The sequence below is a fragment of the Bombus flavifrons genome, chromosome 8 (assembly GCF_040668555.2).
Source record: "Bombus flavifrons isolate JBK064 chromosome 8, iyBomFlav1_principal, whole genome shotgun sequence".
Lineage (NCBI taxonomy): Eukaryota > Metazoa > Arthropoda > Insecta > Hymenoptera > Apidae > Bombus > Bombus flavifrons.
The window spans coordinates 9876218-9897772 of record NC_138449.1 but is presented as its reverse complement, the minus strand read 5'-3'; the positions used below and the strand labels follow the sequence as shown (position 1 = coordinate 9897772).

Below are 21555 nucleotides of genomic sequence, written 5' to 3'. Positions count from 1 at the left end.
CGTGTATTATTTCCTTATAAAAGGAAAGAAACTTTTCGGACAACCTAATATTTAATCGATCGAAGGTTTGATCAACTGTCTCAGCAATATCTCGCTACTCGCACTTTTCTTCTCTTCATATTAAACTTTCGAAAAAGATGAACATCCAGAGAATACGTAAGCGAGACTTCTCTGTGTGTATTGTGCATGACAATATGACAAAATAGAGAAGATTGTAGAAGGAGCAGCGACTGGAAAAATATTGCTTCGTTTTATTACAACAAAAGTAACTAATCTCTTCCTGTTATCACTCAACGCCGAATAACACTGTCTAGAGTGACCAGTTAACTTTCATCCAAGTATATCTAACTTTACAAATATCCAGTTGCAATCAGTGGGCACAATCTGAACCCTTCGACGAATTAAATTCACTTTGCCAAAGAAACGAATCCTTTACGTTCATTAAGAATTCATTAAGAAGCTAATAGCTACATTTGAAAAAAAAAAAAAAAGAAGAAAAGAAAAACTAATTTCCAAGTATAAATCAGAGCAGCACGATAACTGCCACTTAATGGTAGCAGTTAAAATCACGATCGAATGGAAGCAACAAGAAAATAAATTTAGCCTCCGACGAGCGTCGGCAGGTGAAGATAAAACGAAAAATACGCGGTGGTCAGTTATTCCCGATCGAGAAACGCGCCGACGAAGGGAACTATAACTTGGACCGATCATAACAAAGCGGTCGTCGAAGGAATGGAGGGCCGGAGGGGGGATAGGAAGGGGGTAACGATCGCTTTGGTCCCCGTTCGCAATTATAACCCCCTGCGGGAAGGGGTGGAGTTGGTCCGGAATCAAAGGTAATAAAAGAAGAAACGGAGGGTTAAAGGATTGGCGCGAGAGAAACGACTGGAAGAAAAAGCAGGGTCCGACATCGCGACGTCCAGGGAAGCGTAATTTTCTATAATTTAATAGTTGAAATTCTTTTCGCTTTTATCTTGCTCTTTCGCTCTTCCGTTCGGTCAGATTCGAATCGTTTCATAGGATAAGAAGAAGGAGCGGGGGCAGAGAAGAAGAAGAAGAAGTAGAAGAAGAAGAAGATGGCAGAGCGCGGCGTGTTTCATCGTGATTAAAAAGGGACGAACGTTCGTCTACAAATCTTGCGCGATATACCCTTCGACGGAACGAATTTATTTGTCGCGAAGAGCAATTCTCAGCGAATGATTATTAAAGCTGCAAAGTACGTTAGTCGTTCGTTTGCTGAAACTTTCATTTGTCAAATTCTAGAGTTCAGAGATGTTTGTAACATGGAATAAGTATGGCGAATGAGAACCGAATTTTCGTAATTGTTGCAACGATTTATATGTTTCTTATACATCTTATACTATGCGTAATGTTTTCAAATTTACTTCTCCAATAAAAATCGATCGCTCGATGTCGTTCGGAAGAACAGTTTAAATGTCACACTGAAGAACGTGATCGAATAAATTTGTAAATACTGTTTCGTCGATGGACAGTGTGAGAGAAATATTCGAAAGTTAAAAGCCAATTTCGCTTCATCTCTATCAACTGACAATTTTTCAAGAAAATTTCTAGTGCACGTTTCATCGGTTATAACGATATTTATTTTTTACTAATTATCTACCCAATTCTACAATCTAACTGTCCAATTTCTCCGATAATTATTATACGCAACTTGTATCCGCTGTTGCACTTAGGAAAATGCTAATTTGACGCTTCGCCTCAACCGATTCACAATTGAAGTGTCCTTTTCAGAAATTGTTCGTAATTTCATTGGATTGTCACATTAATTCGTAATTGAAAATTATCTTCCATTAAACTAAATTTTAAAAGTTTAAATTTCAAAAGCAAAAACAGTGTGATTCGCATCCTAGAAGTGAAAGAAAAAAGATCAGTTCGACATGGGGTTAATTTCTCCTGCATTTTTCTCTTCTTATAGCAAGATCACACGAGTCATGAACTCGAATCGAAATAACCGAATATTTCTTACTTGTATGACAATGCTATTTAAATTTCAAGAACGAAAAGTTTTTGATGAAACAACTTTACGTTCGAATTTTTATCGCATTTATTCGCGAAGATTACATTAGTTTCCATTGAAGGCTAATTAAATACTTTCGTCACGAACATGAAACAAATGCTCGCGTGCCAGCAATCGTACTTTCGGCGTTTCTAAACCTCCCTCTGTTTAACTTGGCGCGTCAATTATTCGTCGTTCGTGCGAGCAATCGATCCAGCCGACTCTATCGAAGTTTTTACAACGCTTTGCTCGATAATGGCTTTGTGCGACGCGACGCGACGCAACGCGACATGCTGAAAGCACTTTGGGGAAAAACGCGAATGTTTGCGTTAGATCGTTCGATAATTAATTACGCTGCCATTATGACGACGATGTTTCTCAGCTAATTCGAATTACAGAATCGTAAATGAATCGAAAATATGTCCAATTCGAATTGGAGAATGTTCTTTCGTATTTCACTTTCAACCGATTTCTCCTGTACCTTTATGAAATAATATTTAACCGATGATGAAGAGTAGCCACTTTCTGCATTAAAAGAACAGACTGTATGAAAATTACTCAAATGTACGATGTCGCATTAGTAGTCCTCGAACATTAGAATAAAGCGAATGTAAAATGAGGTTCGTTATGAACTTTCTTCTTTCACAAGATTTTTAACATGCAAGCTTTTTCCCAAATGATATTTCTCTTTGAGTATCTCAATTATACCTGTAGCGTCTGACACGAAAGTATTTAAGTAGAAGTAGAAAATTTTTCTTAATATATTACTGTTCTTCGTATGCCATACGACACGATAGGTCGTTTAAAACGAATCTAATAATAGTAGGTCGTCCGAAAAGTTTCTTTCGTTTTATAAGGAAATAATGGATGCACAACATTTTCCGTTTTATATTACCTATGATACATTCTGTTCTATTAAAATAAAGATCACAACGTTCGACAGATTAGGTTTCATGTTTGTATAAAGATACATCGTTGTAGAAGACGTGTCTGTAACAGAAAGACACTTTCTGGACGACCAAATACGTATAGAAATTACGAGATATTACGCAAGATTATTGAAACTTATTATTTATCAATTACTTTAATAAACCTCGATATTTAGTGAGATCTTGACTTAAGCACCGCTTCAATAAACGTCTTACAAATTTTACATACATTTCCAGACTTTAATCGAAACCAAGTAAACGAGAATAAATCAAAGAACAAAACAGTTTGTTTGTTAAAAGAAAGAAGTAAGTACAAATAAGAATAAATCAAATCGAAGAGAAACTAAATTATTATTAAAATGTACGATTAGTCAATATAGTATGTAAAAATATCTATCGATCTAAACGGAAATTGACAAAAATCTGAAATATATTTCCCATCAAATAGAACTCTCAAACTTGGAACGTGAATGGAGTTTTCAGCAAGACTATATATATTTCACTGCGATTGCGATTCGACCAACGAGGATTCGCTTGGGGCTCGTTGACTTTCTATGGGGTATTATGGACTCCGGAACTACCCCACTTAAAAGTCTAGCAGGGTTTAAGTTTCGAACCTCATAAATTGTGTAAATAAATTAGATAGATCGCAGACTCTGATTTTACGTTAGGTGATCGTGAATTGCTGCATCCATCTCTTAAACATTAACCAACTTGTTTTAGAATTACAATTAACGACTGGACCAGCTCATCAAATTCGTAAGCGAATATGTAACACGTTTTCGTTCAAGATGAATAGTTTCAGAATTTTTAATATTTAATGTTTGTTATATACAAAGATAATTTGTATACTTATAAATACAATAAGATGACCTACTATACAGTATAAATATTATTATTTATTGCATAAAATCCATAAAACGACGAAATGTATGTTACGCATTTAACGAAAAATTGTTTCAAAAAATAGGTTTGTAATATTTTAGATTGTTCTTACTCGTGAATTTATGATTTCAACGACGTTAAAATTCGTATTAAAGTATCCTACGTCTTTGTATGGAAAAGAAAAAATAACCAAGTACACTTTCTTTCTAGCAGAGCATATTAAAATTTGTCTAGCATTTCTAATATGAACATCATAGAAAATTTACTTTTCAGTAAATTCCACTTAGGCTACTTGTTAAAGATTTTGATACGTTCCTTATACGTCCCAATTTTTTTCAATTTCTCTGAAGTTCAAAGGAATCGGTTATGATAAAACCTCCTTCAAAGTATACTTATGTAATTACATAGACAGGAAAAATAGTTGCATATTCTCCAAGACAAACTACATTTTAATTTCGTTCATTCAATTTTGCTCGTATTATACTGAAGCGGCTGCCAGTTTAAGGACAAAGCAGGGTGACATACGACGCGTCTGCTCTGATCCAAGCATAAAGGAAAGTCGAAATATAAAGTGCATCCGAGCTAAAGCTGAAAAGACGGTATCACCGTATGGTTGAGAATAGGGCGAAAATACGGCGATTCATCTTCAATGTCGATATCGCAGTTTCCATGACAGGACCAAAGCCTTATCACTCTCATGGAATATCGTCAGCAATAACTATAGCTTTGTACACACCGCGATCTTAACAAATATTACCAAATTCTCGTTATATTATTTGCTTTCTTCTGTCCGACGTATTTCCTGTCAAAAAATAGCGTGAATTTATAATAAATAAATTGTTCGATAAATAACGCTAGAATATTATCAATTGTCCAGCAGATGCATTACGCGTATCTCTTAGAAACTATAAGTTAAATTAGATGTTTGTTAGAAGTATGATCTTGCATATCGTTGAACGCGCGTAACTTTCGACTCGATTGGAACGTGTTGCACGCAGGTATACTGGGTGGTCCATAAGTCAGGCCCTACGGTATTTGAATTATTTGGAATTTGTTTTCAGTTTACCCGAAAGATATTTCTAACAAATTTGATTGGCAACAAATGGAAATACGTTTGACTCGCTCTAATAAAAAGACGCTCAAGGGAAGCTTTCAAAAACCTGCAAACAGTCTGAAACCATTCACAGAAAAATGATTTGAAAGTCACACAATGCGATATCTATCACTTTCGCTGAAAATCACTTTAACATGCACCTTCACGGCCCAAAGAGAGCAACGATGTTCCATTCAATCGGCCAACGATACGTTTACGCGAGCTTCTTCGCGATGAAAAGCGTTAATCGATCGTGGGATTCGATTGTTAACGCTAGCCGCATCGAATCGACTGTTCGTTGCGCGAACAATACACACACGCATACACTCGCGTATAACACAATCGCTGCCAAGTCCGCGTCATTACAGAACGGAACGTTCGTACGCGAGCCGATTTGCTCAACTGCGACTACTGTTAATTTCATTCAGTGTGTCGAGCAAATTGCATCGCATTCGCCCGTTGCCCAGCGTTAAATTATTAGGCAATCGGGAAAGTTAAACAGCGCCGTTTCCACCGCTGCCACGGCCAACCTCCCCTGTCGTTCGCGTTGTTTTCATCGATTAGCATCCGATGCCGCGATACTAATGCCTGCTAACGGGCCACCGCGAATGCCGCTCTTACAACGCCAACATTCCAATAGCTTCGCGTCGTTCCGACGCCATTACGCCGTGGAAATGGCTGGAAACGGTATAATCTACCAACGAATTGATCGTCGACTAATATCCTATGTTTTATTCATTTCCTGTTTTCCCCTCCGCGAAACGAGAATCTCATGATCTCCCTACATAAACGACCGATCGGGGCGTCATTTTCTTTCGCGGGATTAGCGAGCCTCGTCGATCGTTTCGATGGTTAATTAACGACAATGCAAGTAGTGGCTGGATCGTGAGGGAATTTCGGCTCGTTTCATCCAGCCGTCGAACGTGTGTCGGGAAAGGCATATGCAATTGGGGATTGATGTCTTGTTTTGGGTAGAGAGTGAGTTCTAGGCTACGGCATTCCTCTTTCTCATCTTTCGTAGTAGATGATTGTGATTTTTCTTTCGATTTAAAGGAAGAATACAGCGGTTCTATTGGCTCGTAGGTAAACGTATAAGTCTAAGTTTATCTTACTCGTATACTGTCATACTAAAATGGACTTGTAGGATTCGACTGTGGGACAGAGTCAGCATCTCTAACGTTGAGAAACCCTTTGACGATTTTAGTCTGAGACACTAAGGTTTATTTATTATACACTGCGGAGGTTTGTGTAATTTTATATTTTCACCATCATAATTGGAGGAATGAAATCTAAATAGAAATTTGTTTTGTCTATTGAATGTCATGTATATATTTTTGTATATTATATGCATTCTGTAGATTTTTAGAGTCTTAAATTATCGAAAAATGCACAAACATTTGCAGTCGACTTAGCACAACAGGTGATGCCTGTTGATACGTAATGAACGAAAGCACGCATAGGGATTTAGAAATAACAATAATCAAAGAAGAAATTTTAGTTCCAATCCTCTAATCACCCAGCTTCTTAACAAATCAGATCATCTTCGAAAACTAAGAAGACATTAAAATACATTGGATCTACGCGACAGACTCAACTAACATGGAATTCTAGATCAAACGAAGATACAATTTAAACTGAAATAAAACATCATAATTGCTAGAAATTCTCTGTGAGAATTGAATACTCTGTCTATTTAAAGAAAAAAAAGAAAAAAATTTTAATTAATTTTAAAGCTTCGTGATGATGTTCATTTATATTAATTTATACGTTGATAAGATGTATTATGTTCAATTGGGAAAATTGTTATAAAATGGGGAAAGTGTCTAGAATGTGTTTTACCACTGAGATGTACTTCAATACAAAATGAAATGCGAAGCAATAACAAATTCTTATAAATCACATTGTCATTCGTGTTTATACGTATAACCTTTGCATCTTCAATAAAGTGAAACGCGATAATAGAAATAAATATTGAGATAACATACAGGTATATAATAAAATTTGTAAGAACAGTATCGAACTTGATGTACAGGTATATTACATTTCGCATTTCATAAACAATCGTACCTATATAGCTCGTAAAACGATTCAAGCATTCTACTATTAACAATCGTGTAGTGACTTACTATGGCCATTCTGCATTTATTGATATATCGTCTACAAATCCGATTACTGGATTTAATTACAGTCCCATTGGTTATTATCTACTTGTATTGCGGTTAAACCTCTTGGTCGACTAACATCAAAATACATTAACGAGCAGCGGAGACTATCTAAAATATCGATACCACAATAATAATTAATATAATTAATATAAAATTTTAATCTTTTCGTATTATATAACTTGTGGAATATATGATACAAAATTTTAATAATTAATTTTATACTGCTGACTTATTATTTCTATACGATATTACGTGTAAGTGTAAATGTGGAATGATCGTGAAAAAATCGTACGGTATTTTTTATAAATTACCAGCTAAAAAATATTATTCAATTAATCTTCCATTTCAGAAATTTTATTTCAGAAATGAAGTAATTTGATGATAATTTGTTGCGATAACAAGGTAACGTTAATATTGGGCAAAATTGTATTTACCTATTAAATGATAAACAATATTTTAATAGAGAATAGGAATTAAATTTCTTATTTAAATATTTGCACAACGCCAAATATAATTTATTTCTTATTTCTTACTCGCAAATGAAATTTTATTTTTTCTATGAATTCAATTGGAAGACAGATAATATATAAATAAATAGTTTTAAGTTTTACCTTATCTATTTTATTTTGTGTAATGTAAAATTTGTGAAATTTATATGCTAATTTTTCAATAGACATCGCAGTTCACACTTAATTTTAAATTCATTCGCTTTTCGAACGAGTTGGCCGAACGTGAAAATTACAAATTGCAATCTGCAGTAATCTCTCTGATTGAAATGTTATATTTGCGTAGAAATAATTTTTGCTCGACGATCGGTAAATAAGAAATAATGAGCACAAAATAAAATTGTGTTTATGAATAACAATTAATTTCGTTATTTTAAATAATATATTCAGCCTTGTTCAAATAACGAATAACTTATTTCTGATGTTTTTTATTTACACCCTCAAACAACAAGTCACTCTCCATTTACATAACTATCTAAATAAAAATTTACTCAACAATATCTAATACCAGGTAACGTATAAGAAATTTGTAAAGCCATTTTGGTATATCTTCGGCAACGGACCTCTATCTTGACGCTTGTGTCGCGGCTTAAGTTAATTGAATTAATTAATCGCACATCATACCGTTTCTAAATGGAGAAGTGACCTCTGCACGCTACTTCTCACGTCCAATTATATTCTCCGGATTATGAAACAATGTGAAACGTACGAGTCGTCTGCATAATGGTATATCATGTAATTTCAACACTGTACAGAGCAGTTAGGAATTTCGAGTCTTATTACGAATAATTCACGTAACTTTATCTACTGAATATTTTACTTCCGAAGAGTAACTCAATTTGCATTTGCTCTTAAATCATTGTCATTTTTGTACAATCACTTTCTTGCCTCCCTTTCATATAAAAACAATAATTCATAATAAAAAAAAAAAAAAAAAACGACAATGAAAGATACAAATTCTGCGACCACGTTTATTTCCCTCCGAAAAAAATGGAAACTTTCAGGGTATTCCTTTTCTAGAAGCATCTCAGAAAACCAGAATTGAAAAAGTCTGAGATTTTTTCGTGAAATTCGGAGAAACACCGGTATATGATAAATAGCAAAGATCTCGCATTTTAATATCGCAGTATTTAATTTCCGCAACTTTTAGATATCCAATATAAAGAAGATAAGATAAAAATTCAAAGTTTCGAATTATCTTCGGCTTTGGTAAAATCTTTTGCACTCTATTTTTGCTTTATTATCGTATTTTCGCTGTAAACGAAATGGCAGCGAATGTTTTCGACGTATCGATGATCAGATTCGTCCTACTGTAGATTATAAAATATTGCCCTATAGAAGGGCAGAAAATTTCTGCCTGACGGTTTAAAATTATGTCCCCAGGAGACGTTATTCCTGGTTTGGTCTCGTATTCACGACAGCTGGACGCGTTAAAGTTAAAACAAATGTGATACTGTCGTTTTTAGTTGTTTCATTTATTTTCGAAAAATATCTTACGTGTGATACGAAAAAAAGTTTGAAAATATGCGTTTGAGCATTAGAGCGCGGGATATATTCTTTATTTTAGACGAGTAGAATAGGTATATAAATCTTTCGACATTTCATACTAACGTAGTCATTTATTATAACAAAATTTACTGTTTGTTATGTACAATTAAAATATGCTTCTTCTTTTTCCAAATCTTATAATGTCATAGGTAGACTACGAATTTTCATGTAAATTTATGTTTTTCAATATTTAATTAAAAAAGGTAGAATCTCAGTGGAAAATAGTTTTACCTAGCAAGTATCGTAGAAAGCACTGTATTTCGGACATTATATGTATTTTTTCATATTATGTACGTTTCTCGCAATTTTGCACATTCAAATATCCCATAAATACATAAAAATACGCAGTCTAGTCACAGATAATTCTACGTTCTAATGTATTGTCACTTTTCTGAACATTTAAAAGTACCAAAGGATCCATTTGGTTATCCCGAGCATAGTTTTCTATACATCGAGAATACTTGTTCAAAATTAATTTGCTTTTACTTTAAATACGGAACACTATCCGTGATGTATCCAGTTCAGAAATTACAACCAGTTAATTTCGTCAATTTGTGATTTCGAATGCAAACAGTTGACAGTGTTACTTTTATGGCGTTAAATAAAGCAATTGTACGACATTTTAACACACTATGTACTTGTACACAGTATACAAGTCATTATTTTCCTATTTGCGCGTCGTGGTAAACTGAAACGGCTAATGGATCAATGGAGCTCATAACGACGAAATATTGTTCGCCTAAATGTAGGTACGTGATTTCGTTGATATCATAACGCGTGAATATTACACGCGGATCGATGCTCGCGTTTCTAATCACGCTTATAGAGAAACACCGTATATTCGACGTGTATTTGTCCGACGGATTGAAAGCGTCATCGACATCGTTGTAAAATACAGTCATTTTAAAGGCTGCTACGATTTCAATTCCTCGTCGCCATTTAACGATCCATATTCCAATCGATGTTTCGACCAACAAATGAAATTTTGACATCGTTGCTCTGATTTCATTCGCACTGTTTTCACACAGATAGTTTTCTTTTTTCTTTTTATTGCAATCTGTGGAAGTCGATGTTTCGTCTTGTTTAATGACACGTGATGTTGTTGATTGTAAGGTTTATTTAGTCGTACACCGGTATGTTTATAGAAGTATATTTGGTACGTAGTTTCGTGTCAATAGTTGAGACTTTTGCTTCTAATATCAAACATTGTATATATACAGCATAAATAATAATAATAATAATAATAATAATAATAATAATAAATAATTTAAAGATAACGTAAAGGATTCAATGGAATACAATATACCTAATGCTGGAAGATCATTGCGAAAAATTCGATATTGATTTCAGAATGTACGGGCGAAATACTTCACTCCAAACAAGATCTTACCACTGCCGTGTTCCTAGCATCACACTTTACGTTTACACAAGTGCAAATACAACACTAGATTACTCTACACTCGATCTATTAAACCTAATCCACCTTGAGCGTTAATTCATTCGAAGAACGCGATGTCGACCGATCAGTTTTACCTGACCGGTTGTTCTTTACTCGATAATTTGCAACATATTTATCATCAATTTAGCAAAGTTCATGAAAATATGGAATTTTTTGGGTTGGCAAATAAGTCCTGCGCTGCTCAGGTTGGCAACTATGTCGCTCTAACGCTCAGGTTGGCAACTATATCGCTCTGCCGCCTAGATTGGTAACTAAGTCGCCCTGCCGCCTAGGTTGGTAACTAAGTCGCTCTGCCGCTCAGGTTGGCAACTATGTCGCTCTGCCGCTCAGGCTGGCAACTATATCGCTCTGCCGCTCAGGTTGGCAACTATATCGCTCTGCCGCTCAGGCTGGCAACTATATCGCTCTGCCGCTCAGGTTGGCAACTATATCGCTCTGCCGCTCAGGTTGGAAACTATGTCGCTCTGCCGCTCAGGTTGGCAACTATATCGCTCTGCCGCTCAGGTTGGAAACTATGTCGCTCTGCCGCTCAGGTTGGAAACTATGTCGCTCTGCCGCTCAGGTTGGCAACTATATCGCTCTGCCGCTCAGGTTGGCAACTATATCGCTCTGCCGCCTAGGTTGGTAACTAAGTCGCTCTGCCGCTCAGGTTGGCAACTAAGTCGCCCTGCCGCCTAGGTTGGTAACTAAGTCGCTCTGCCGCTCAGGTTGGCAACTATGTCGCTCTGCCGCTCAAGCTGGCAACTATATCGCTCTGCCGCTCAGGTTGGCAACTATATCGCTCTGCCGCTCAGGCTGGCAACTATATCGCTCTGCCGCTCAGGTTGGCAACTATATCGCTCTGCCGCTCAGGTTGGAAACTATGTCGCTCTGCCGCTCAGGTTGGAAACTATGTCGCTCTGTCGCTCAGGTTGGCAACTATATCGCTCTGCCGCTCAGGTTGGCAACTATATCGCTCTGCCGCTCAGGTTGGCAACTATGTCGCTCTGCCGCTCAGTCTGGCAACTATATCGCTCTGCCGCTTAGGTTGGCAACTATCGCTCTGCCGCTGAGGTTGGCAACTATCGCTCTGCCGCTGAGGTTGGCAACTATCGCTCTGCTGCTGAGGTTGGCAACTATCGCTCTGCTGCTGAGGTTGATAAATAAGTCGCTGTGGCCGGATCTCAGAATATACATTGGTTGAACAATTTTTATTCCTTCGTTCATTAGTATAATACAACATCTCGTGTGATTCAACCACGTTATTTCCTACAAATAAGTTAAGCTTATTAAGTAACTCTACGAAGCCGTAGAAGATTACAATATTATATTCCATTAGAAATAGTGAAACATTCGCTTTCCAAATATCCTAAACTTTTGAAATTGTAAATCCTCTTCTTTTAGTATTCGGTATGACCAAGAAAGATATAATCCGCCTGTAAATTTAATGTAAATCTGTATTTCTAACGTTGGTGATTTTTAAAAATTAAAAATCACGTTGAGAAAGCGAACGAACTGGAGTTTCGTTCTCGGTGCGCGGCGCGTAATCTGCGAGTCCATTCCGCGTCCTGTAGCGTGTCCCAATTTCTCGCTTCACCGATTCGTAGTCGCAAGTTTCCCCGACAACGAGCCGTCAGAATCCCTCGTCTGGCTCCGATTGTCCCCGACAAAAGAACAACGCGCCATAATGAAAGAACGCAGCCGCGTTTCCTCGACGAGATCCGAGATACGCTCCTATCGCAGCTACGGCTCTTCCTCCCTTTCTGGTCCACGTTATATTCGAGTAGAATTAAATGCGAAATCAAGGGCTACCACAGGCCGGGCAAGATCTGTTCATCGCCTCGATTAGAAACTTTCTTCCTACGTATACGTGCAACCATAGCTTTCTGGCCTATATTCGTGATTATCAGGGAACGGCTTGCGTGTGAATGGATATAACGAACCGTCAAACGAATCACGATAACAACGTAAATAATGGTGTTAAGGAAATAATCTACTCGATTTGGGTCTTAGGAAAAAATTACGTTGCGTTATATTTTTTCCTCGTAGTAAATGGACGAACGATTAAACCGTAAATTTTGGCAAAACGATCTTTCGTTTTCATCTGAAAAACTAAGAAAATGAAGGTTCTAACTTTTTAAGTTAGAAAATTAGAACGGTGTAGATGACAGATAAACTGGATGATTCCTGCTAAACTATTCAACTGCAATTTAACTGCCGGTTTCATAACTGTACTTTAAACAGCATTAACAATGAATACGTGCAGTTGAGTTTCACTTTGTTGAAGTTTAAAACAACTAATTTTATATTTAGCACTTAATTAACTGTCAGATTTTCCAACTGCGCGACTCCTACGCAACTGAATGTTAACTAACTCGACTAAACTGGCTCTTCATTTCCGCGCGATACTCTCATCATGTCACGCATATCCTAGTAGCACAACACTTTACGTTTATGCTGCCCAAATCCATCTGAACTCCGGTGAAACTAAAACAAAACTTCGTATCCCATATAGACGCGTTATTTTCTTCCGCGTGCTCCTAAATTCCTGCTTCGCAAATAATGAAATAATCCATTTAAAATAAAAATTCAGTTTTTCTTAAAGTACGATATCTCGTCGTTTGTTCTTCATTTAACGATAAAAACTATCAAGTATCCCTGAATAATTCCTTAAAAAAAAAACGCTAATATATTGTATAATTAATCCTATTTCACATCGCGACACCAACGAATTTCCGGGTTGCCCAATTTCCCTTGCAAGAACAATTAATTTATTAACAAATTAGTTAGAAGATGTCTTTAAAGCTTGTTGAATACAAGTATTATTTGAAATTCTTGTAATATGCTAAACAAGTATACCACGAACGTACTTATTCATTCTGATAGAAAAAAGTATTTATTCGTATAGAGACATCAATGTAAATAATCACAAAGCGTAAACAATATAATTATTGCACGTTGAATAGTGATTTGAAGAGGCACGTAAATTTACGAGATTCAGTTTCTATAAATCTTTTATGCTTCCATAAAAAGACTGATCTTCGTCGCGTTAGCTAGGAATGCCTGGCATTGTGGATTCCGCGCATTCTTCGAATTATTTGAGAACACCAACAAACGTAGCTTGTTGTTGTGCGAATTCAACAATTCGCATTTTCCGAGGTATTCCAACTATGCCCTCGTTCCTCCATGCTCTTTGCTTACTGTTCTTTTCACCGAAAACCCTCTCTTTCGTTCATCGACCGCCATTTATAACTTCCGAGTAGAATTTCGTACTGGGAACACACACACACACACACACAACCGTTCATTTCAAGCAACAGTTTTCTCATAAACATCAAAACCTTTCCATTTGCGAATAGAAATATGTTCGCAGAATCGAGTTACTCGAGAAGTCCAAAGAAAATTCAATTTTTCGCTCCTTGAAAACTTATTTTCGCGAAGGATCAATCTGAATAATATTCGTTTGAAGAGAATGGTTTCTTCATAAGCTTAAAACTAGCAACTAGGAAAGTGTTTGCGGAATCCAGTTTCTTGGACGTCCGAAGAAAATTGAATTTTCAAGTTCTAGAATCCGGTGAAATCTTATCTGACGTGTTTCACAATTTTTACAAGTAGAACGGGACAATGGACGATACGATAAGGAATCGATGATCGCAAACAGGTTTGTAATAATTTCGTGGATACATTTAGATAAAATCAATGAAAATCATTGAATACAAAGTAATTATTCAAAGATAATTTTCCTCTATCTATTTAATCGATCTACACGTAAATTACGATACGATGAATTCGATACAATCTTTTTCACGTTTATTTTCAAATAAATGTTTTTCGAAATGAAACAAACAATCGTAATTGGATTTTATTTATTATTAAAAAGCAAGGACTGTTTGAGAAATTTAATTTACCTTTTTCAACAGACATTTGGCGTTTTTAAATTTGTTTTAATAACGATAACAGCTGTAATGGAAAGAAACATAGAGAATATAAGCATCCAGCGTGAACAAATAAAAATAGTCGGAACAATCGTGTCAGAGATACGGCTGTTAACTTTCAAACGACGCAACATGCCGCGTTTCGGCACATAAAATCCATTTTCGAGGCGAGTACCAGCCGGAGCGTGGCCCATCGTGTTCACGAATTGCAAAACCGACTAACAATGAACACTATGAACGTTAATGCTCGCGTCGTGTTCGTCGCTCCTGCATGATTCGTGCACAGTGCACATTCATAAAGGATGTGCAAACCGATACTGATCAGCAGTGTTGAGCAAGTTTCAATCGGACTGATCGAATAACGAATGTTATCGCTAATCAAAAGCAACTGCCGTCGTCGATAATGGTAACCAACAAAAATCTCCATTAATACTGGTTATCAATAGCCAAAAAATCTTTTCATTGCCGATAACGCTTATTTATAACGGAAAGCGATCCGTGTTATCGACAATGGCTACCAGTAATCAATAAAATTTTAACCATTTATGACGGCTATTTCTCAACCAAAATCATGCAAAACAATAGACGAATTCTAACAGTATCGTTATTCAACGATCACATTCAACGATGGGTTTCGCCGTATGCATGTTGCTTTGCCATCGAGGACGAGATGAATTTGTCTTTTGTTTCTTTGTTTCACCATTGAGTTATTCTAACGAGAGCCACCCCGTCATGTTCATACGTACGCTCTTACTTTGTATTCACTGGCATACGTTGTATTCTTTGTATTCTGTTTCCGTGTTACAGTTAACTCTTTTATCAAATAAATTCATAATACGAAAGAAAAAAAAACGGAGGAAGAAAAGCGAAATAACCAACGAATGGACAATCGTGTCGAAGCATCCACCGGAAGTAAGATACATCGTCTCTTTTTCTGATTTTGCGAGGCGCATGGTTGACCGGGGCAATTCATCAACGATACATTAGAATCCTGACGTTCACACGAATCGCGAGACGCAGAGACGCGTGTCGAGGCTCGCGCGCGTACACGTCGCTGCTCCGTGCTACCGAAGCGTTGGGCAAATGCATAAACACATTAGTTGCTCGTAACGGGGCAACGGTGGCGGAATTCTGACGCGTACAGGCTGCGCCGGAAGCCGTGCACGACCACCGAGAACTCTGAAACCCGGGCACAAAGGTTGTGCCAGAGTGCCGGCTTGATGGATACGTATGGGAGGCATCCCTATGGAAATCATCCCTCCGCTCTTCAGCCTAATTCTGCGTCTAGGTTGGCCCATCATCGCCTTGCAAAGCACGTGCACGGGACCGTGAATCGTTGAGCAGCGCGCACTCGCGTGCAAAGGGTGCAACGTGTGCAATGCGACAGAGAAATAGAGAAATCACTTTCCTTTCCTTTAACTACGACTGATTTATTTTCAGTTTCAAGTTTGCTTGAAAATTTAATCATAGTTTCAGGTGCGCTCCGAGACGTTGCAATATTTATAAAACGTTAGTGCGGAAAAATGACTCGTGGCATGTTTGCTATCGTGAAAGTTTTGATATCTAATAATTTATTATTTATATCCGTTAACGCGATGACGTCGAGAAACGAGATATATCGCTCTATAAAATATTCTAGTCGATAGAAAACGAAATATCTTGTTTTCAGCACTTCGTTCGCTATCCGTTTTATTATGAATCCTGACACGTCAAAGTGACAAAATAGCTCGGCGCGGTGGATATTGTAATTTAAATGAAATCCCCGACGTCAATGCATTAATAATACAAATATAAACGTTTCTATCTTTCATGTTTATATTCATATTTCACGTACTATCGTTACGCCAACATTACGCGTAAAAGCTTTATTAATCTCGTGTATTATATAACAGCATAATACTAATACTATCCAATATTTTCCCCTGTTATTTACAATCCTGAAGCGACTAGCATTCGCGTTCTTTAACGATCTAAAAATGGAAAGGTATATCTAATTTACGGCAAGAATCAGGCGTTTACATTTCTGTCCGACATTTTTCACGGAAAATATCGCAAACATGCTCGAAACACTCGTTTCTTTCCCTCGTTCGGCCATTAGCTACGCTAGTTGACGTGGGGTGACTCTGCGGCCATGATGGAAGGGTTGTGCCCGCTTATCGAATGAGGGTGCATCGCGTCGCCAGGCGATTTAAGACAAACGTTGCGTGCAAAAGCGCGTTTCGGATCGACGACGTGGTAATCGAATCACCGTGCCTTGTTCCACCGGCTTTCTGCTTAACCCTGAATCAGCACGAGTGTGTGCAATGCTCGTGTCGTTTTTCCAACGAACCCCCTGTCGCGCATGTTAAATTACACTGCGGCAGTTTACCGAGAACTGTTCATGTTCTTCCTGTTCTTTATTCCTAAAAATGATTTAATTTTGATACGCCTTTTCTCCGAAGATTTTACTCTGTTTCTTGAATATACGTATTTACGCGCAATTTAAATTCAGTTCAATGGGAAGATATTTAGAATCAAACACACGATAAACACTTATTAAACACGACATAGTATCACGCCAGAATAATTCACTTATAATTCTCAATGAGAATTGATTGTAAAATTCATCCAAATAAAAAAGAAAAATAAATTTAGATTAAAACAACGCGAACAAATACAATGTTACGAAAGTTACATATCTACGTAAAATCATAAAAATAATAGGTTAAATACAGAGCAATCTTGATTATGCGAGTCCCCTTTAGTCAAAGTTTCGAATTATTCCTAGGTGCTTTGAACTTTGTCATATCTTTACCATAATCTTTTTCCAAAGTTTTGCATAAAGGGCAATCGAGCTTTCGATCAATTAAATAGTTAATTAAGCTTAGATACACGTACAATATTATATTATCGAAATAATTTGTACAATTTTATTGCAGGGATTGTTATTAACAGCCATGCACCGCTTCATATTATCGGAGTATTCGATTACCCGAGGCAAGTTCGGTGCACATCATGTCGGATAATCGAGATTCTACTGTATTATATTAATATCTTGAAAATCTCCTCTTCTTCGTAAGCATCGATACTGTCCTACTATCTTCTTGGCGTTGGGAAAATTAAATGAATAATTTCGTAATTCACGATGTAATTCTATCTCGATATTTTTGCCAGCTAAATGTTTTGATATTTTTAATTCCTTTTAGAAATCCATTAATAATAATTGTATTGATACATGTATAAGTACAAATAATTTCGTATTTAATAATTAAGTACAAATAAGTACAAATATTTTTAATTTATCGCGATAAAACATTCTCCTTCCTTTGGAAATATCGTGACGCGTCAGCGAAACAAAAGTCGCAGACGCGTCCACGGCTTGATAGAAGAAGTAAATCGAATTGTTTAAAATCAAGCGAAGGAAGCAACAGTGTCGTTCGCTCTTAGACGTAAAATGACTTCGCCGCGCTCATTCGGTTGACGAAAGTCAAAGGAGAAAAGCTCGACAGAGAAGTCCAATTTACTAGAGAGGAGAACGGAACCGAGCTTTGATGCAGCTTGTCATCGCATCGACAGGAATTTGTATCGTGTCGTCTTTCGCCATGACTCGACGTTAAAATGGATGGGCTGTTCCCTTTTCTCGCGAGAGCGCCTACATCAAAAGTTTATCGAAACGACGCTCCAACACGCTATCGTGTTGTTCTAGTACGTTTCGAATATTCCCGATGCTCTGTCCATTTTTTCAAATTCACGCGATGCACAAGCACGCGACTCGTTTTCATGAATGAACCGTGATTCGTTTATGCCTGGAATCGTCCTTTAAACCAAGGCACGATAATTCCCATTCGCCCGGGACGACAGAATCACGCTCTTTCTTTTTACGGTCGCGAATATCGAGCATCTTTCGTATCGATATCGAAAATGGCTTGTCGTTTCTTTCGAAAACTGCTGGCCTTTCGCATCATTTGCGACGTTTCTATGTTCGAAGGGCGAAACTCCTACTCGATCGCGCCGATTTTTGTATTTATCGCGATATCGTGAGTGGAGAGTATGAAACGAGTGGAGCGAACGTAGCGTATTCTATCGTTTTTTTGGTAATGAAGAAAGGAAAGTTGGAAATGAAGAGATTGGATTAGAACGCATATAGGATTCGTTACATTTTATAAACGCTATTTTCCAAATCTTTGCCTGCGATTAGGTTGAGGATAAAGGGCGATATCTTTTCATACAACGCAAAGCAAATTTTATCCGACCCCATTCTGCGTTCTTAGTAATATTGGAAAGTAAGACTTCCAGCTATTCTTCTATACTTCGTTCACTTCCACGGTACTGTAGAAAAGTATTGAATGTATAACAGTATTGAACATAGTATTTGATACCTATAGGATCTGATATCTTCTTCAGGAAAAAAAGAATTTAAATATGAATATATGCTGCTTTAATTAAATATCGATTATGAAGTTTCTCCGCTCATACGTTGCCAGTATATTCTATAGGTTAAAATAAGAAACAAAATGTCATATAAATATACGTCATTGGAAACATCGTTTCAGAGTTACAACAAAGAAAAATCTACGAAACGAGCGGCAACGAGCGTTATCACGACGCAAAGTATGAATAGATGAGGAACATTTATACCAGGTAGTAATCAAAAGGTATCATAGTACTTCTACAACTCCAAGCACGGTTTCGTTTCACCAATCCTATCAACGCAAGATCAGCAAAAAAATTGGATTTATTACTCTTTGAAGTTCTCGTTTATTACCGGTTAGAATTATCATACCGTCTGATTAATATTACGTGTAAATATTTCTCGTCTATTCATACGCGTTCGTTATTACGCCTGCACATTTTAATATATCGTCGTTTGCTGTTACAACTATTAACGATGATTCCAGTGACATATCTTCGTACAAAATTTGTTTCTTATCTCAACCTATAGAATATATCGATAACGTACGGACGGATGAAACTGGGCTACCCTGTATAATAAATCTATTATAAAACATAGACTCGATGCAATGAAAAGAAACGTTTCAACGAATTATGGCATGAAATGAAGTATTTCTACTTCATAGTGCACGGCTGCCTACGCTTACATTACAAGGGATGCAGAGTCAAACACGCGAAGCGCTTTGTGGAATTCAAGACGTTTCCGTATACGCAGGTAAACCCGGTGGTATGTAAAGTCCAATTAATCGACCGTGTGTCAGCTGAAGCGCACACATTACGCCGTTTGTCGGCAGTCCCATTACAGGCCACAATAGACAGATAACGGGCAAGTATAAAATTAATTACCGCCGTTATGCCGGCGACCGTCCTGACGTCCCTTTTCTGTTAACTACCGGATTCCATTGTAATTATTTCCCAACGGATCCGTATTCGGCCGGTACAGCGCCAGGTCAGATTAATATTGCATTAGCGGTATCGATTTCAAAGAGATCGGAACCGGTATTCGCGCAGGGGGTTTATCTTCCACGATTTTCGTAATTGAATTACTGATCTCGCAATTTGTATAGACACCGTGAAGCGCAACATCGTTAGATAAATAATAAGGCGACGACAACGAACAACGTGCATTCTCAAGAAAATGGCCTTCGTTGCCGCGGATCGAATATCTCAATAAGATCTCGAGGTATCGACAAAATTTGACGTGTAATTTCTGAAATATTCAGAGATTTGTCCTCGATTATTCTTGTCGAGTCATCGACCCGATGAACGTGATTTCTACGAGCTTTCCGTTATCGTAGGTCAGATGATAGTAGGTTGTCCGGAAAGTGTCTTTCTTTCGCAAACATGCTTTTTCCAACAATGTACCTTCATACGAACGTGAAACCAAGTGTGTGAAATATCGCGGTGTTTATCTCAACAGAACAAAATGCATCGTATGTAATTCGACAGAATAATATAAAACAAAAAACGTTGCGCGTCTATTATTTCCTCATAAAACGAAAGGAAGTTTTCGGACAACCTATACTACCATTCACAGGTATAATGATCAAAATTCATTTTATTCGTTACGATTGCTGCGGCTAATATCTAATTAATATCTAAGAAAGCCATATTTCTTGATCGCTGTGCTATCCAAATCTTTGACATGGGAGGACGATACACGCTGGTCATTTTTCATTTGCTGTTTCATTTGCTCAAATACATATAACAACACGTTATAACAGACATACAGCAGGCGTCATGTTCTTCGATAACTGATAGATTGAAATAATAGAATGTTTAACGTTGGCTCTACTTTATACAAATTTGTATAGAATATGATACATAAACTTTGCACGTAAACTGTGCAAGAGCCTAAGACTAGCTCCATTCGCATCGATTCTTGTACATTTCACCGCTTAATCCTCCACCATCCATCAACATCATTAATTCCTCACGCGTCTTCCGCAACATCCCTTCGAGATTAGCCAGTCTGTGCCTATCCTGTTGGCGATGTGTACAGGAGACCAAGCGAATTGGCTCTAACCAAAGGATTAAGGCTAGGAAGGCGAAACTCATAGATAATCCTCCAGGGGTTTGAGTCAATTAAGTCGAAGCAGGCCACGGTATACGGTACGAGAGACTCCTCTTCGAATCCTTTGGATCGCTCTTCTCATTATCTACCCTATCGAAATTACAACGAAACGTCTTGTATTTTCTTCCGCCCTCCACCCCTCCACAATCTTTTCTACTTCTGTTACTCTGACAAAAAGAGAAGCACACGATGTCAACGAAGCATTCAAAGATACTCGAAAAAAGGTAACCCGTAATTTGATGCCGGAACGAGATATAAGGATCCACGTATCCTTTAATGGATCTCGAAAGAATTCGACGATCCAACGCGGCTGCTTGTAGTTTATGCGGCATAAAACAGCGGATGAAGTATAGCCGACGTATCCTCGAGAGATCGACTGGAATTGCTTTCTCCGATAGTCTCGGGGAAGCGCTAAGAATTTCATTCATCGATAACTCGTATCGTATCCAAGTCTGATACCACGATCGGATACCTCGACTAGCTTCTATTCTCTATTTCCACCCAGGGGTGCACGTATTTTATAGGGTTGTTCGT

The 21555-nt window shown here is 37.4% G+C and overlaps 1 protein-coding gene across 7 annotated transcripts in view; it reads right to left on the bottom strand.

The window, feature by feature from the left end:
• LOC138182746 (uncharacterized) overlaps positions 1-21555 on the bottom strand; it is a 296840-nt gene that overhangs the window by 73720 nt on the left and 201565 nt on the right. The gene's annotated exons all lie outside the window — the stretch shown is intronic.